The 20291-nt window shown below is 36.7% G+C and overlaps 1 protein-coding gene across 6 annotated transcripts in view; it reads right to left on the bottom strand.

The window, feature by feature from the left end:
- Positions 1-20291, bottom strand: part of Epac (Exchange protein directly activated by cAMP) — a 219285-nt gene that overhangs the window by 180832 nt on the left and 18162 nt on the right. Inside the window, exon 3 of one of the 6 annotated variants that reach the window (XM_067776973.1) lies at positions 12253-12337. The exons of the other annotated variants lie outside the window; for them this stretch is intronic. The gene's annotated coding sequence lies outside the window, so the exon portion shown is untranslated. The remainder of the gene's footprint in view (positions 1-12252; positions 12338-20291) is intronic. 6 annotated transcript variants of the gene reach the window in all.

Raw genomic sequence — 20291 nt, 5'->3', positions numbered from 1 at the left:
CTATATCTAGACTTCCATATATGTTGTTGTTGTTGTTATTGTAGCAATGCTCGCCCCACCTAATAGCCGCGACCGATCACAAATTGTCATCAATATCCTCTAACGGGAGTCCAAGGAAACTTGCCGTTTCAACAGGGGTGGACCATAAGGAAAGGGGTGTTAGAGGCGTTGGTTCCACATTACAATTAAAGAGATGGTTGGTGTCATGTGGGGACACATTGCAAGCAGGGCATACATTTTGTATGTCGGGGTTGATTCTGGATAGGTAAGAGTTTAACCTGTTACAGTATCCAGAACGAAGTTGAGCAAGAGTGACACGCGTTTCCCTGGGGAGTATGCGTTCCTCTTCTGCGAGTTCTGGATATTTTTCTTCAAGTACTGGATTCACCGGGCAATTCCCGACATAAAGGTCCGACGCCTGTCTATGGAGTTCACCAAGGACCTGCTTGTGTTTTTCCGCTTCATACGGCTGGGTTCTCAGGTGCCGTATTTCCTCAAAATGCTTACGGAGATGACTCCTTAGGCCCCTAGGCGGTGCTGGTTCGTCAATCAGATGTCTGTTGGGATGCCCAGGTTTCTGGGTACTCAACAGAAACTGTTTGGTCAGCATCTCATTTCTCTCCCTGATGGGGAGTATTCTCGCCTCATTATGCAGATGGTGTTCTGGGGACATAAGAAGACAGCCCGTGGCGATTCTGAGAGCAGTATTTTGGCAGGCCTGTAGTTTCTTCCAGTGGGTGGTTTTTAGGCTTGGCGACCATATGGGTGACGCGTAGCACGTAATCGGCTGGCTAATTGCTTTGTATGTGGTCAAGAGCGTTTCTTTATCTTTTCCCCAGGTACTGCCAGCAAGGGATTTGAGGATTTTATTACGGCTCTGAATTCTTGGAACAATTGCGGTTGCGTGCGCACCAAAATGTAGATCCTGATCAAACGTCACACCCAAGATTTTGGGGTGTAGGACAGTCGGTAGCGTAGTGCCATCGACGTGGATGTTCAATATTGTCGACATTTGGGGCGTCCATGTTGTAAATAAGGTCGCGGAAGATTTAGTCGGTGACAATGCCAGGTTTCGCGAGGCGAAAAAACTGGAGAGATCAGGGAGATAGCCGTTTATTTTATTGCATAGCTCATCGATCTTTGGGCCTAGGCCTGTGGCCATTATTGTGCAGTCATCGGCGTAGGAAACGATTGTGACTCCTTCCGGTGGTGAAGGTAGCTTAGATATGTAGAAATTAAACAAAAGCGGGGATAGGACACCACCCTGTGGCACCCCTTGTTTAATTCTCCTTTGTTTTGATGTTTCGTTTCTGAATTGCACCGATGCCTGCCGACCACCCAGATAATTTGCGGTCCACCTTTTAAGACATGGGGGAAGGGTGGACCCTTCCAGGTCTTGCAGTAACGAGCCATGGTTGACCGTATCAAAAGCTTTTGATAGGTCTAACGCTACGAGTACTGTTCTAGGGTGGGGATATTGATTCAAACCGCAATTTATCTGGGTGCTAATGACATTTAGCGCGGAGGTAGTGCTATGGAGTTTTCTGAAGCCATGCTGATGAGGGGCTAGCTGCAAATGTGCTTGGAAATAAGGGAGCAAAATGGCTTCAAGCGTCTTTGCCACTGGCGATAGGAGAGATATCGGACGATATGACTCACCTGCGTTAGCTGGTTTCCCAGGCTTTAGTAGCGGGACCACCTTGGCCATTTTCCATTTCTCGGGTATGACAAAGGTGGAAAGAGACAGGTTGAAGACATGCGCTAAATATTTGAAACCCTCTTTCCCTAGGTTTTTAAGCATCGGCATGGCTATGCCGTCTGGGCCCACTGCTTTGGATGGTTTAGCGCGACCAATGGCGTCCTCAACCTCTCTAGCGGTGATGGTAATTGGTGACGCGCTGAGTTTGTGTTTATGTGCGTGTCTATTGGCTCTCCGTCTATCTTTGTCGACCGTAGGATGCATTATATATTGTCGGCAGAAAGCGCTCGCGCATTTTTGCGCATCCGACAGCACCTTATCGCCAAAGGCGATGGAAACTTTGTCTTTGTGCTTAGTCGGATTCGATAGGGACTTTACGGTGGACCAAAGTTTACCTACACCGGTAGAGAGGTTACAACCTCTTAGGTGCTCTTCCCATTTCGCCCGCTTGTGTTCGTCCACAAGCAATCTGATGCGTTGGTTTATATCCCTTATTTGGGGGTCGCCTGGATCAAGCTGTCTTATAAGGTCGCGTTCCCTCGCTAAGCTCGCGGCCTCCGCCGGGAAGTGGGGCCGGATTTCGGGAATTCTCCCGGCGGGAATGAAATGTGCCGAGGCGGTTTCAATGACCTTACGGAAGGCACGCTCCCCTTGGCGGGCATCAGTCGGGATAGGGAGAGCAGCAAATCTGCTGTCTGTTGCAGATTTATATTCTTCCCACTTTCCTTTTTTGAAGTTTATGAAAGTGCGTTTTTCGGTGACGATGAAGTCGGCGGTACGCTCGAACGAAATAAGTATGGGCAGGTGGTCGGATGCCATATATCAAAATCATCAGTATCGAAAAAAAATTTGATTGAGCCATGCCCGTCCGTCCGTCTGTACGTCGGTCCGTCTGTCCGTTAACACGATAGCTTGAGTAAATATTGAGATATATTCGCCAAATTTGGTACACGAGCTTATCTGGACCCAGAATAGATTGATATTGAAAATGAGCGAAATCGGATGATAATCACGCCCACTCTTTATATATATAACATTTTGGAAAACACAAAAAACCTGATTAGTAAATAACACACCTAGAATGTTGAAATTTTACGTGTGGATTTGTACTGAGACTCTTGATAAAAATTTGAACAAAAAAATTTTAAATGGGCGTGGCACCGCCCACTTGTGATTAAATCTATTTTACAAATATTATTAATCATAAATCAAAAATCGTTAAACCTATCGTAACAAAATTCGGCAGAGAAGTTGCCTTTACTATATGGAATGCTTTGAAGAAAAATTAACGAAATCGGTTAAGGACCATGCCCACTTTTATATAAAAGGTTTTAAAAGGGTTGTGGACGAATAAAGTAACCCATATCTTTGCAAAAAAGAGCTTTATGGCAATGATATTTCATTCCCAAGTGGATTTATAACAATAAATAGGAAAAACTTCAAATTTAAAAAACTGGCGTGGCACCGCCCTTTTTATGACCAAGCAATTTTCTATGTATCGGGAGCCAATACTCGAAGAAAAATTATCGGATCCTAATAAAGTTGGGTACACAGATTTTCCCTATAGCAGGAAATATTTCTACAAAAAATGGGCGAGATCGGTTAGAGAAAAGATTTTTTTGATCCTTCCACACATAACGTACTCAGAGCTCGTTTACAGTCATCCTGACTCTACTTCGTCCCATAAAATTGATGTTACTTTTAACAACGTCACGCGTTATGTTTACGGCCTACAAAAATATGATCATATATCGCCATGGAAGCGCAAAGTTCTCGGATGCAGTATTTTTGAGTATATAGCAGCGCAAAATTGTATATACATGTACAAATTCATTGAATTTCAAACACGAAAGTATGTTTTTGATAAACTTAAATTTTCCAAGTCTGGTAGACACCGCAAACTGATCATTCCCAGATATTTATATTTGTGCTCTTCGAGGCTATTCTTTATACATGCTGTAAGGCTCTGGAATTCCATCCCAAATTCTATTAAGGGTGTATTGTGTAGGAACAACTACAAAAAAATGATGCATGACTACTTCAGTTCAGTGAGCTTAATGTGATTGTGATAAAACTTCATACTCTTCCTTGTATTTCCACCTTTCTTTCTTTTACCAACAAAACTTTCTATTCGTTAAATTTATAATTATTGTTAGTATTGTCTTATAAGAATTTAGGCTTAATTGTTAATTATTTTGCAATGTATAATCGCTGATGTGCTATAAAAGACTCTGTCTTACAGTTACAACCACTTTTTTTTTTTTTTTAAATAAATTGAAATTGAAAAGGGTCGTAGACGAAAATAATAAGCTATATCTTAGCGGACAAGAGCTTTGTATAAATAGAATTTTACTTTTTAAATTGAATTATAACATTAAATTGGAAAACTAAAAGTTTTGAAAATGGGTGTGGCAGCGCCCCTTTTATGACTAAGCAATTTTCTATGTTTTGGGAGCTATAACTCGAAGAAAAATTAACGGGTCGTAGTAAAATTGGGTACACAAATTTTCCCTATAACAGTAAAAATGTAAGGGATCGATAAAAGACCACGGCAACTTAGATATAAAACAAGTTTAAAAGGGCCGTCGACTAGAATAATAAGCTATAACTTAGCAAAAAATAGTTTTGAATCAATGATATTTCACTTATCAAGTTTTATTTTAAGAGGAAATGGGGAGACATTTTTTTTAAACGGGCGGTGCCACGTGTTATGTAGAAAAGTAATTTATCCGAAACGAAATGTGCAATTGAAGCTCACGCTGAGTACATAATGGTCGGTTACACCCGAACTTAGACACCTTTACTTGTTTTCAAATAAATTCCTATTTTAAAACCTTGTTTTATCTTTCATAAAAAATAAAAACTAATGTAAGGCGCGATAACCTCCGAAGAGATCTAAGGCCGATCATCTCTTCCAATTTACGTCGTGCTCCTCTTGATTTTCCTTACAAATTGGCCGGACGGGATCTACATGTTTTATGCCGACTCCGAACGGCATCTGCAAGGCAGATGAGTTTTCACTGAGAGCTTTTCATGGCAGAAATACACCCGGAGCGCTTGCCAAACACTGCCGAGGGGCGACCCCGCTTGAAAAATTTTCTTCTAATTGAAAAACTTTATTTCTAAAATTTTTGATGTTGCTTTGCCCGGGGTGTGAGCCCAGGGCATATGGTGTGGTAGGCGGAGTACGCTACCATCACACCACGGTGGCCGCACTGAGGTTTTAATAAGCATTTATTTATTTAATTTTCTTTTTGCTATGGACGGCAGTATTTATGACCACGTTAATATATACAAATACATAAAAACATGTATTATGTATGTATGGTAAGTAATATATAATGCATAAAATTAGCCACCACTACATTTGTGCTTAAGGGCATATTCGATTGTCCTGGAGCTCAGCTTGACATAAAAAAAAAAAAAACACATGGAAAATAATTAATTTCACTTTCCAAATGAATAACGCCAATTAATATGAATCAGTAATTACCAATTATAATATTGATCTAACCCGATGAGTTATTTATGGCGACCGCCGTGGTGTTGTGGTAAAGTGCTCCGCCTACCACGCCGAATATCGTGGGTTCAATTTCCAGGCAAAGCAACATCACAAATTTAGAAAAAAGCTTTTTCAGTTAGAAACAAGTTTTTCTAAGCGGGTTCGCCCCTCGGCAGTTATATGGCAAACACACGGTGTGTATTTCTTCCATGAAAAGCTTCTCAGTGAAACTCTGCCTTGTAGATGCCGTTCGGAATCGGCGTAAAACATATAGGACACGTCCCGCTAATTTAAAGGAAAAATTAAAAGGACAAGAAGCAAATTGGAAGAGAACCTCGGCCTGAAATATCTTCGGAGGCTATCACGCCTTGTATTTGTACATAAATAATTTGATTATTTTTTCAGTTTTTAAAATAATTTACTCATTATCTCATAAACAAAATTGGACGTCTGCAAAAACTTCCAGCAGATGCGAATTCGAAGCTATGATTGCATGTATCCCAAGAGCAGCGATATGATCCCGTAGCGAGCGAAACAACTTCTCCGATAAACATTCCGTTTTGCATTTATCAGGCTTTAATAAATGGATGCAATAGGAGAAAAAACATCCTGGAATGCATGAGGTCAATACATTTTTTGCATTCCGACACGGTTAAAATATTGAGTATATATCTGAGACTTTTTTGTACTACACATATGACCCAACCAAATTTGGTTTTAAATGTAGATTATACCAGTCTGCGTGAAATTGGTTTCACGTTTAAACAAGAGAAGTCTACTGGACTGCGCCAAGGTTTCGATTGGACATGTTTCATATTACAATAGCGCACCACTCACTGAGCTATCACAACTCTACATACATACATATGTATGTATGTATAACAAAATATTGTGAAAAAGAATCTATGACTTGCGGGAATTTTTCCCAATGAAATTTTTTATATTTTTTATATTCAGCAACAAGTTTAATTTTTTGGGGGTTTTTTCAAGCCCAGAAGATTCGACAAGTTTCTATTTTGAAACTTTTTTGGTTTTGATTTGAATGAATCTGAGATGTTAGACTTATTGTTCAAATAAGTTTAAAATTTAAACCAAACAAAATTTAAAAAAAAAAAAACAACGATAAATTGAGAGGTTTCAAATTTAGATCAAAAAATTTGGAAAAGTGTTTAAACTGATGGATGTTTAAAATTTAAGGTCGAATTTCTAACTGTGCATTCATCCTTTTTCTCTCTAGGAAGTGCGCAGCCATTCTGAAAATTTGCATAGATTGCCCCCTGCCTGTTCGTCATAATTTTAAATCTACATATCCGGATCGGATTAATGATGCATGGAAATACATACATATGTATGTACATTACATATAAATTTCTAATAAAATATATTATTAGCTAAATCTTATTTTAACCAAACCAGTCATATTTTTCATCAAACTTTTTCAGAGTTATAATCCAATTTCAGTTGTCTTTTTTGTACAATTTAAAGGTTGTTGGAAAATTTGCGAAATATAACAGCATTGGTATTCCAGCCACGTAGCAAATTAATAAAACGGCGTCAAATCCGTTACGCTGAAGTTTGCTTACGGGAGGGAAATGTGGGTTACTACGGTGCCACATCTCGTACTTCGCCTATACTTACATAAGAAATAATTATATATGTGACCCGGCCTATGAAAAGGTGACTTATGACTCAAAAAAAATTACTACTACAAAGAAACTGAAGAAATGCATTGTTTATCTTTAACAGCTGTTTCTCGCAATTTCTTTTTCGAGTCATAAACCACCTTTTCATAGGCTGGGTCACAAATATAAAAAATATTCACATTCTCTGCTGCGATATGTTATGATGAGTGATGCGTGGCGTCGTAGTCGATACAAATCTCATAAAAAGATTTCTATTTTTGCGTGAGAAAAATACAAAAATAAAAACGGAGATGCCTACTATGGATAAAGTTTCGTGAAAAGCTGGCTCGTAAAGAAGTGGAAATTCAGAAACTTGTCAAAGTTACCGTAGCCGAGTGCAAGTAATACATTTGTAAAAACAATGGTCATAGTCAAAATAAAATTTTAAGTTTAGTTGCAGCGTGTTTGACAGATAGCTCATAGAAAATTACGTCAAAAAGCTGCAACTAAATTTAAAATCTATTTTATTTTGACTATGACTATGCGCCAAAGAGTTTTGCTCTAAATCAAATTTACTTAAAATAAATTCAATCCCATGCACCAAATAAGTACACATGTTTGTTTATAAACTATGTATGTACACACACACACACACACACACTCTCAGCTACATCATCAAAAAAAAAGCTACATCATCGCATTTTATTGCTTGAGCTGAAATTTTCTCCTTATTAAACACTTGTTTGGCCAATATAGTCTAAAGTTTTATTATGATTTGAAAACTTTCACTTCCTCTTATCACCGGGAGCTTTTAATTACTAATGGCTTGTAACTTTATTGGAAATGTTAAAACTTGGACGGAATTTGGTTAAAATATGGCAGCTAAAAAAATTGTGTAGTCAGTTTAGCAGATGAAAGTTTAATTATTTGCTTAACAAAGTATTTAATAAAAGTTCTCCTCCCAACCTGAGGTGTTCAAACAATTAAAAAATTTAATTATTTTGAGAGGTTAATTTCAGTTTTTAAGTTGTTGCTGTTAAAAAATATTTGATCAAAGTTGTGTCTTTTAGATGAGATTTTACCATGATGTAATAATAAAGGTGATGTCAACAACATAGCCTTCACTTTTTCGGCAGCTCTAAGTGCCAGTATTTACGTGTATTTCAAAAGTAATAAATTTGGATTGCTTAATTTTTCGTACAAATTGTTTAAATAAATTAGTTTTCTGCAAAATTTTGTCTATATTCTATTAGGGAATACAAAGTTACGTTAATCTTTTTGGCTAAACAATTCTAGTAACGGCTTATATAGTTATAACATTTCTAAACATATAGTAAAATCACTATGATCGTAGTAGAACTCAATGACAGTTCTGTATGATAGACAACCCTCTAAATTATGCATACCGAACTTGTCAGGATAAGGGAAAACGTCAACGGGATGAGAACACCTGAGTATTCATTTCATCATGGGATTTTACTTGAACTTTTGTTTCTTTTTTATGAATTGTAAATAAAAAAAAATTGTGTTGTTCTCTGTTGGAAATTTTTCACACATTTATCATGGCGCAACGATACAAGGTGGCAGCATGGAACAGCTGATTATAAACTTTTTTATTTGATTTGATACGTCAACTTCCGGTGCAGTACGATTTTGTCCATCGAATTTACAAAAACAAAGTACATGGAATTTTTATTTATGTTTGTAGGTATGTCACCATGCTGCCACCTTGTATCATTGCGCTATGCATGTCATCATGTAGAAAATTTAGCCTGAGCAGAGAAATTTGTAACTTACTAAATTTGGAGTTCAATAACATTTTCCAAAGGGACGACATTTTTGGTTTGGAAAAAAGACGGCCACCTGGGAACAATAACTTTTTAATCTTTTTTGTGACTCAATCACGACAGTATGTCTGAACAGGATTACGTAGAATTTGACACAAAGTTTCTTCCGGACTAATCGTTTGGTTTTTTTTTTCAAATTATTAATTTGGTTAATTTCAAATTATTTTTAAAAGTTAAAACTCTGTGCACATTGACCTAGGCCGGTAATATGGGGATTGTTGTTGTTGGTTTAAACTTAAAAAAATTCCCCAAGGGCTTCGAGAGTGCTGTAGATATGCACAGTCATTTGCCGGATTGTGTCTCCGACTAGCTGGAGAAGGAGTTTTTTCCGCTGAACCATCGGGTTTGTAAATTTTAGTCACCTCTCCCGACTGCCATGCCTTTCGAGGTAATATATGTGCCAAATAAACCGCTGGGCTCTGTGTAAAGGGATCATGTGGATTGGCGTGTATGAAATTTCTGAAAAGTAAGCACTAGCACTCTTCCTTTCGGGACTATTTAAGTAACATTTCGATATTGTTTTTTGATCATTTTGAAATTATTTCATAATTGTTCTTATAATTTTTTTCAGATTTTTTTTTTAAAGCCTCTCAAGAGTACTTCAGTATGATTTTGTTATTACTTTAACATTCTTTCAGGACCACTACGGTATCAATTGGTAACCACTTCGAGCTATATTTTAGATTGGTTGTGAACTATTTCGGGATCATAGCCGGAGCTTCATCTATCAATTGCATAACCTGACCTTACGAGCATAGCCGTTGTATATTTAATTCGTTGGTCTATTTTTTTGTCTGTATAAAGCTCGCACAGCTCATCATTAAATCTTTTCGATACTCGCCATCGCCGATGCACATAGGTCCACAAATCTTTCGAAGAATTTTTCCCTCGAACACTCCCATAGCTGCCTCATCTGATGTTGTCATGGTCTGGTAGGGCATGATTTTTGTTGGCCGAGAAAGGACTTTACGCTAAATTGCTTGTTCACGACAAGTACTTCGTTTTGTCCTCATTTACCATCAAATCCATCTTTTCCGCTTCTTCTTACAGTTTGAAGAAAGCAGAACTTACGGCGCGGCTCGGTCTACTCGATCTAGACCATTCATATTTGGACTGCTTGAAGAATCGGCAATACAGAATTTATAAATAAAAATAAGCTTTATAATCCAAAGAAAGTTTTTACTTATTATCTTTGTGCAGATGGGGCAGACTATTTAAACAGACGGTGTTTCCTTTTTTTGATATTTTGAAATGGTTGAAACAACGCGACATCAGGACGGAAAAGGTGATAGATGTAAATATCTTCAAAGCCTTTTCTCCCGGAAGCGGGTTTCGAACCCGCGATGTTGCGATGATTTTTTTTTTTTTTTCAACATGTTTTACCATGTTTGTATGATTTAATCGGGGATTGCCCGTATTGCTTTTTTAAATGTATGAAAACATTTATTTGAAGCAATTTTTTTAATTTTATAAGTTATTTAATAATTTGGGAAAAATTTAAACAACGTGGCATCAGGACGGACAAGGCGACAGCTGTTTCGATTATACCTTGTAAATCTCTTCAAAGCCTTTTCTCCCGGGAGTGGGAGTCGAACCCGCACTCCTACGATAGTTGAAATGGTTACAAACGCATTCAGCTACGTCATGCCTTAGTTTCTTTGAAAACCGCCGTACCAAGCATAGCTTTAACACATAATTGCATACGAAGTATGCAATGTGTAAAAGATTAAAATATGCAAAAAGAAGGCAATTGGGAAAAACTTTACAACAACTAAGGCATGACGTAGCTGAATGCGTTTGTAACCATTTCAACAATCGTAGGAGTGAGGGTTCGACTCCCACTCCCGGGAGAAAAGGTTTTGAAGAGATTTACAAGGTATAATCGAAACAGCTGTCGCCTTGTCCGTCCTGATGTCACGTTGTTTAAATTTTTCCCAAATTATTAAATAACTTGTTTTGCCATATCTCGAAACGTAAGAGGAAAAGTGACCAGAATTCCAGGAACCAAACAATTTATTTTACTTTTGGATTACATATAAACGTACTATGGGTTACAAATAAACTATGGACACATTGAGTCAATGTGAGGTCTTTATTAACCGGCTAGTTCAACATATCGCTTCCCCGGTTCAATAATGACGCAAATGTCAATTTTAAAGTTTCGAGATAACGCGCACAAAAGCTTTAAAGAGTGCTAATCTTTGTTCTGTATAAATTTTATCATTGTATTACAAATAGTTTCCGCGCTAGACCACTTGCGTCGTTATTGTATTCGCACATTTTTCTAGTTGATGCAAATATTGAAACTTGCTTCACCAAAACTTAATATTTTACAATTGCGTCATTACTGAACCGGGGAAGCGATATATCAACCTCCCAGCATTAATATTTTTGCACCGAACTTCAGAAGATAGCTTTAAATTAAAATGCAAAGTAAAAAAGAAGTCATTACATTATTTTCTGCCGAGGCTAAATACACACACATATATATATATTAATATTAGGGTGGTCCTTACAAAACAAATTACTGAATTTTTCCGGCCTTACCCCTTCAAACGGTAATACGAATGACAAAAATATTAGTCTTAAGTTTTGAACTTGATTCTAACTGTTTAACCGGCGTAGAACAATGGTTCAATAAAATTTATATCTATTTTAATTGCATTCAATACTCATAGCGTAATCTGAACTTAAACACCAGTGCAGCACGCCTCAACCCATTCCAGTCGAGACTAAAATTTATATGTGATATTCTTGACCTTGGTTTGGACCTCGCTTATTTGATTAGAAAGCACCACTCTAATAAATATATCCCAATAAACTTTGCATCAGGTCATAAGTTTCTCAGTGATTCAATACTCGTTTCAATTTTGTTGACGATTCTAGACTTGATTCCCAAATTCAAATTGCGAATTCGTACAACATGAAATTGAAATTGCCAAAAAAATATTTATTTAAAAATTTTAGTCAAAATGCAAACCAAATTTTCATTTAGTTCTTCCTTCTTCTATTATTTAATAATTTCTTCTATTATTTAATAATACAATGGATTACAATGTAAATAATAAAATACACTGCACTTAAATAAATTCGTTTTGTATGAAATTAGTTGAGCAAATACGTACAGCAGATACATACATATCTATGTACATATACATATACATTAGGGCTGGTCAAATTGTATGGGGAAAAATGGGGGAAAAAAACTGCAGGTGCACATCCAGTTTCTGAATCTTTGGGTCATACTAAGTAATATTGTCCATGGGACCATAGGTCTGAAATGAATTTCAAGCCTCCCTAATTTTGTTAGACAATTTTATATCCCAATCCGAATCCGAATTTGACATTTATTTTCATGTGTTTTTTGCGAGAGCCGCTATTCGGATTGGGATATAAAATTTTCTAACAAATTAGGGAGGCTCGAAATTCATTTCAGACCTATGGTCCCATGGACAATATTACTCAGTATTACCCATAGATTCAGAAACTGGATGTGCCTTTTCAACAATAAATTTGACCCACCCTAATATACATACATGCTAATGGTTCAGTATTTTTGAAGTAAGTTACAGCTCGACTCACTTGATGTCATTAACAGCTGAGTTTCCAAATCACTCCACAATCGCACACAATCACCGTAAAATTTGCAGACAATTCGGATATGAAGCTTTAAACAAAAACAAAAACATTAATAAATTAATGGCAACACATAAATCGCAAAAATAAACAAAAAGAAATGGGGTCGCGGTTAACGATGGCATGAGTGAGAGGTAAGTGAAGTTAAGTAAAACAAAACCGTGTTAAATAGGCAGTTCAAGTGTCAGTGTGTATCTATGTGTGTGTGAATTAAAGTACACTGACTATGCTAAGTCTTAAAATATAATGAAATGCTACAAGCCCACAAAAGTACTTTGATGAAAACCAAAATAGCTTTTGCATGAATATTAGACTGGATGGGGTCCCCTTCCAAAATGAAAAGTTGCAAACGTCCGTTATTTAATTTGAAACTTTGGTTTACGATTTGAAACACAGCCAAAATTTTATCTTTTAATCTAATTTGATTAAATTCTTCTTTTATAATTCATATACTATTGTTTTTTTTTTTTGTTTTAAAAGGTTCTGGAATTTCTTCTAATGTCGTTTCGAGCCCTGCAGCCAGAGGGAAAGCATACTTTATAGAGCTTAGCTCGTTAGCCGGCAAAACCGTGAAAACAACCTCGATATCAGACACCAAATAATCTATTTCCATTGTATAATCAAAAAATTTTGTTCCGAACATAATGCAATAGTAAGGGTGATGTCAACAACATAACCTCACTTTTTAAGCAGCTCTAATTACCAGTATTTACTTGCATTACAAAAGTACCAAATTTTGACTGTTCTATTTAACAAATTTCCTCAAAAATTAGTTTTCTGTATTCTTTTGGGGAATACAAAGTTACGTAAATATTTTTGTCTGAAAAATTATTGTAGCGGCTTATATAGATATTATATCTCTAAACGTATAGTAAAATCTACTCCGATCGTAGTAGAATTCAAAGGCAGCTATGTATGATAGACAACCCTCTAAAATATGCATGCCAAACTTGTCATAATAAGAGAAAACGTCAACGGGGTGAGAACACCTGAATCTCCTTTCATCATGTTTCCGAGACTATCTCAACTTAAGCTTAAAATATAGGGGCGATACTCAGTCTAGTGAATATTATCTATACTGAATTTACATATTTTAATCATTGATTTATAACATCGTGTAACGGAAACTCCAAATAAGAATGAATGGCTCAGAAATATTTAGTAAAACCTCGAAATGGTTTTGCTTCTTTTGATAAAATTTCATCATTATAATCAATGAAGGTTTGCAATGATTTGCCTGAGTAATTTTAGAATAAGTGAAAAAAGGGCTAAAATAAATTTTCTATTGAAACACGAAATTGGTGTGTATGTGTATGTAAAGTTCCACACAGGCTTTTTTGACTTCGTTTAAGGAGAGCTCCTGCACCAAGGGTGCTCTCATAGAAAATTTTTGTGGAGCGTGAAAATGACTCTTAAGATCCTCATATTTACTTACCAGTTTGAGGTCACCTATGTATGTACAATATGTATACAATATGCATAAAGCTAACGTAACTATTATCATTCTCTTGCACATTTATCGTAATATTCGCTACCTACAATGTCGTTTAGGTCATACTGTTTGCTTTCCAATATATGTAAGAATATTTGTATGCTTGCAAGAGTTTTTTTCTGCATGAATAAAGTCCAATAGCGTCGCACCAAACAGCTGAACCTTCGTTATCATTTTGGTGTTGGGCAAATACTGAAAAGGCTAAGTATTTCTACACAATTTTTACTGCCGACCAATATTTTAAAGGCGTGAATTGCCCATCTTATTCTCCCTGCCTTTTCACGTTCTTAATACAAGGGTTTCGTCTGCAGCTACCTCGGAAATATGATTTTATTCGTACTATTCATAAAGGAACTTTAACACACATTTCACTTCAAAATGTATTGGTTCGAAATTCTACCAAAACATGTAAATGAATTTGTTAACGAGATGGCTTTGTACAGCCGTCACTGGGTTATCACCCAACGAGGAATACACTATTACGGCGACGAACTTGCTGTGGACTAACCGGGATGGTTGCGAAGTTTGAAAGATCTTATGACTATATTTCGAAAGGCAAATCGAGCTTCCTTTTCAAGCTGAACAAATCTGCAGTGAGAATACTTACGAGCGTCATCACTGGTCACCATGTTATTGCATCGATGCTTGGACGAAGGCGGAGTCCAGCAAAAATAGTTGCACGCTTTTTTATAATTTTTGACCATCGTATCTTATATCTGCTGTTATATTTATCTTGTTCTTCTTAAATTTTTAGTTTAGAGAAACTGTGTTAACAAAATAATCTCACTGTTGGAGTCGCAAGGCTTCGTGCAGCATTTGTGTGCCAGGGCGTATACGTAACATTTTACAACGTAGTACGAAATAACTCGAGGATGCACGTAAATTGAAATGTTTCCAAGTTGTTTACGCTACATTTGCTAAGCGTTCAAGCAGCACACACACACTCATATACACAACGCTGATTTTATTATTTAGGAGTGGCTGCTGGACAAAGTACTACAAGATAGTTTGAAATGTGTGGAATTTGGGACTGTTATGTACTATGTATGTGCTCGCAATTTAGGGTAAACGAGGCTGATATCTCACCAAAAAGATTGTAACTTCAAAATTTATTATGATTGAAATTTAATGAAATTACAACTTTTTCCTCAGAAATAGGGGTTTGTGCAATTAACTTCGTTGTTTGTCCCCACATACAGCCCGTCAATAAGACCTCACAAAGACTGAATGTGGCTATAGTGTTACAGAATTTGTTTGACGACCAAACGGAAGAACCCCAATCAGGAGCCAGGACTTATGTTACAGAATAACTCCATCCATCTCTTCCTGTAGCTCGCACTTTCTACATCTGCTGTCACTGACGAGGCCTAACTTACAAGAATGTGATGTCAGAAGGTAGTGTCCAGCTAGTATGAACATCGCGAACCATAAGTCTTCTCTCTTCAGAGAGATAAGCTAATTTATCAGTCTAATATCGTAGGATTTGCACATGATCTTAGAAATTTTGCAGCCCCACGCTTGTGTCCATGCCTTTTCTGCTTGATGGATCATATGCAACGGGTTGGGACGTTTACCGTCGATTCAGCGATTGTTTCACCCTCCTTTGCCAACTCGTCGGCCTTTTCCTTTCGTTTAGAGCCGGGAACCCAGTAAAGGTGTATGGTACGGCCTGAGATTATTATGCAAAATATTTAGTTTAAAATTTTCCATTCCATTCATCCATATAATCTTTAATGACAACTATTCAGCAAAAGCTTCCTTCTACAATTGAATTTCGGTAAGATGTCGTATCACCTTGTGTTCCATACATATCGTGCTTACCCTACGCACGTACTGCTGCGAGGGGTGAAGGGCATTTACAATGAAAACGCATAGCTCATAAAGTTTACGCGTCAAAAGGAAAGATAATTTAATCCAAATAACTTAAAGTAACGAAGTGATTCAAAAAAAATAAATTTAAAACTCTTCTATGATGTAAATACAAAGTTGTATCTGATAACATCTTTATCATGTGCAATTGATGAAGGGAAAGCTTGTTCAACATAATCATCCTTAAAACAACGAAATTCACCACACATTTCTTTTTCAGGGAAGCCAAGCTATTCACCATTTTATTCTTACAACGCACTGAGGCAGTCCCCTATTTTGTTCTGCTACCGGCGGATGCTAATTGAAATACTGCTTTTTATATCGAAATGTTTTAACTTGTTCAAATGACTTGGTCTGCCTAGCAGAGCCTATGGATTTCTGTTTTCTGCTCTTAGCCAATTTCTGTGTAAAATCGCAAGTTTCATTTTTAAATTTCTTTTAATGCTCGCTCAGGCAAATATTCTTTTGAAGATAATTGGCCCAAATACACCTCATTGAATACTAACCAGGTCCATCATTCAGTAATATATGAAAAACTAGACTTGATTAGATTGGATTTTGTTTGTCAAGTAGGGCTTTAAATCTCAGTTACGGGTTTAGTCCCCCATTGGATTATTTTTGGATATTATTATCAATGACGTCATCAAAGAAAAAATCAGCGCATTCTCGTATTGGCAGCCACGCCACTCTTGGCGGATGTAAATTTGACACTGCGAAGGGCTTCGTCTATCTGTGAGCCAATAATAACTCAGAAATCGAACGAAGAATAACACTTGCCTGCAAGTGCTACTTCGGACTAAATTGAATATTGAAATATAAAGTTCTCTCGAGAGAAGATCAGATGGGCCTTGGGGTAATCAAGAGAAAAGGTCTTCAGAAAGATTATTTTTCTGTCCGTAATGCCGGCGGCATTTACTGAACGAGGTTGAATTATGAGCGCAGATATGAACTCAGGGCAGTGACAAAAGCACAAAAAAGAGCACACAAACATACAAACAGTCAATACAAATTCTTATATTTCTTATTTTGTCGTTCGTCCCTGTATTGTCCAATCAATGCATGTTCTTGTGAATAAATAAAGTAAATAAGTTCGGGTGTAACACATTATATACCCAGCGTGAGCTTGAATTGCATATTTCATTTCAGAAAAATTGCTTAGACAAAAAAGGGGCGGTGCGACACCCATTTTTTCAAATTTAAGTGTTTTCCAATTTAATGTTATAATTCAATTTAGAAAGTAAAATTCTATTGATACAAAGCTCTTGTTCGCTAAGATATAGCTTATTATTTTCGTCTACGACCCTTTTAAGAATCCTTTATATAAAAGTGGGTGTGGTCTTTCACCGATCTCGTCCAGTTTTTCTAGAAATATTTCCTGCTATAGGAAAAATGTGTGGACCCAATTTTATTAAGATCCGTTAGTTTTTCTTCGAGTTATAGCTCCCGAAACACAGAAAATTTCTTAGTCATAAAAGGGCTGGTGCCACGCCCATTTTTTTAAATTTGAAGTTTTTCCTATTTATTGTTATAAATCCACTTGGGAAATGAAACCCCATCGTTATAAAGCTCTTTTTGCAAAGATATGGGTTATTTTATTCGTCCACGACCCTTTTAAAATTCTTTTATATAAAAGTGGGCGTGGTCCTTGACCGATTTCCTTAATTTTTCTTCAAAGCATTCCTTATAGTAAAGGTAACCTCTCTGCCGAATTTTGTTATGATAGGTTTAACGTTTTTTGATTTATGATTAATAATATTTGTAAAATTGATTTAATCATAAGTGGGCGGTGCCACGCCCATTTAAAAATTTTTTTTTTTTAATTTTTATCAAGAGTCTCAATATCAGTACACGCGTAAAATTTCAACATTCTAGGTGTATTATTTACTCAATAATCAGGTTTTTTGTGTTTTCCAAAATGTTATATATATATATAAAGTGGGCGTGATTATCATCCGATTTCGCTCAATTTCAATACCAATCTATTCTGGGTCCAGGTAAGCTCGTGTACCAAATTTGGTGAAGATATCTCAACATTTACTCAAGTTATCGTGTTAACGGACAGACATACGGACGGACGGACGGACATGGCTCAATCAAATTTTTTTTCGATACTGATGATTTTGATATATGGAAGTCTATATCTATCTCGATTCCTTTATACCTGTACAACCAACCGTTATCCAATCAAAATTAATATACCCTGTGTTCAAAGCACGCTGAGTATACAAATTGTGCCAATTGGGAAACCAATATTCAGCATCAACCTGCACACCAAATGGAAGCAAAAGAATTTGTAATACCATTTAAACATCCAGTCTATCACCATTGTGGGAATAATTTTTCAAACTTATATTGAATTGTCCCGCAGGGATGGGCAGAGTTACTCATAGCCAAAGGCCAAAAATAAATAGAGCAATTTAAGGCGGGTGGCAAAGTATATGGAACGCCGGCGGCCCGGTCTGTCGAATACGCACCTTATGGATTCCAGTATTTTCGTATACGCCTATCCATTCAAATATGAACACATACACGCACATGAATATAGCTTCACACGAATATCATTATTTGTATGTTTGTATGTGTGAGTATATTGTATCATGCATATTAATAAATTTATATGCATTCTTGCCACTCTGAAATTCAATATCGCCACTTACTTCGTAATTTCCAGGCACTTGTATGCCAATTTAGGAGTTGGGAGTGCTAAAGTTATTTTTCTTCTTTTGCAGTGTTGACAGGTTTTTTCTTGTCAGTATGTTTTTTAGTATTTGTGTGTGTATGTGTATTAGTTAGCGTCACGTAGGTTAAACAAAAAGGTCTTACGAAAATTGATTGATTAACCAGAATGGTTCTAAATGTCTGGCGATTCCATTAAAACATATGTTACCCTTCCCGTCCGTATGTTTGTATTTATGTGTATGTCCATGTTTATGCTGTAACATCAACGAGGAAATCTTTAAACTACGTTCCATTTGGATCACATTGGAGTAGTAAAAAAAAAATGCATTGATTTGAATAGAAAGTGTATCGGATTTAAAATTTTCCACCTGGGAGTTGCCACTAAGATTGATTTTACAACTTGAATTACATTAAATATATGAATGTGGTAACGGAAGTAAAGCTATTGGATCGCCTTAAAGCAATTACAATTCAATGTGGTAAGTTCGGATAGCGTCAGGTGTCGATCTTTGCTGTCGTTCGTAAGTCATCTCATTGGTTTCTTATACTGGGTACCTGGGCACAGCTATATTAAAGGCTGTGAATTTGCAGACGAGATGACTGCGATGTCTCAAGCTCCTTATGGCTATGTTTGGACAGGAAATGAACTAGTTTCCTTCTCAAGCTAAACAAATGTGCAGTGAGATTACTTACGGTCATTAGGCTATTGCACCAATGATCCGCCGGTGGCGCATATTAACAAGCTCCCTGTGCTGTAGCTCTCAGGATGAGAAGGAATAAGATCGATTCATCCTTTCTATGCCGATACTCAATACTACACAAAAATACGACTAAGATTTCTGGGTGGATGGTTTTTCGACAGTCAGGTAGATGGATATTTCGCCCCTGCTGAAGTTCATTAGAGGAAGCAAGTGATTTCTTGAGTATTGCTAGGAAGTAATCTGGTTAGACGAATGTGTTACCACCCGTCAATTACTGCAGTTACAATTGACAAAAATTACCCCCAGTGGAAGTATGGGAATTTCCCACGTACGCCCTCTTAATCTAACCTAATCTAGGGCTACCACCTTACGTTAACATATATATTCCTTTTTGCATCCATTACTACCTGGAAACCGATTTAACATATTTGGATAAAATTTTGCATATAAATACATACATTTATATATAATACTATATAACTATTCAAGGTTTCTTTCCCTTATGCGTTGCCCCATGGAATGTTTATACAAGATTGCCACCTAATAAATTTTTAAGGAAATATGCCTAAACGGCTATCAATCAAAAGGTATTTCACCTATTGTTTCTATACCAATATTTGGAATTAGATGTATCCCTTAGAGTTGCCATCTTACCAAATTATTGTATATCCACAACTAACACGAAAATGGCAAAAGTAGTGTGCCTCTTTGGCAGTGTCCAGTGCTAAGCATGACCCTTAACTCTTCTCTCTTAAGAGATATGAGCAACTTCACAAATGTACTATCGTAGGATTTGAGCATGATCTTAGAAATTTCGCAGGCCCTTGCTTCTCTCCAGTTATTTCTTGTTTTATGGATCATAGCCGGAATTCTAGAATCCTGTCTCCTTTCATATCTCCCAAGCAGATTGGGAGATCGATCTGGATATAGCAAAATCTAGCCAAGTCATGTTGTAGAAAGCATTAAGGAAAGTATTGAAATTCGCTGGAAGTTGTTTAATATCTTCTACTCCTTAATATGTACGGGTACTCTTTGATAATTTCAGTTTACTTTCAGCACGCCTGAATTACGTACTCGCCATTTATTGCAGAGATATTATGCTAAATCTTTTTATATATATGTACATATGTATGCGTTTATTTAGCCAACAGGTTTCGCTAAGTGTACCCAAGGGCTGATTGACATTTATATAATGTGAACTTTCAAGTATGCTGTGGGTATCAGAAATGGTCATTTTGATTGCT

Source organism: Eurosta solidaginis, chromosome 3 (assembly GCF_040869045.1).
Source record: "Eurosta solidaginis isolate ZX-2024a chromosome 3, ASM4086904v1, whole genome shotgun sequence".
Taxonomy (NCBI): Eukaryota; Metazoa; Arthropoda; class Insecta; order Diptera; family Tephritidae; genus Eurosta; species Eurosta solidaginis.
The sequence above is the reverse complement of the archived record's forward strand: the minus strand, read 5'-3'. Positions and strand labels throughout refer to the sequence as shown.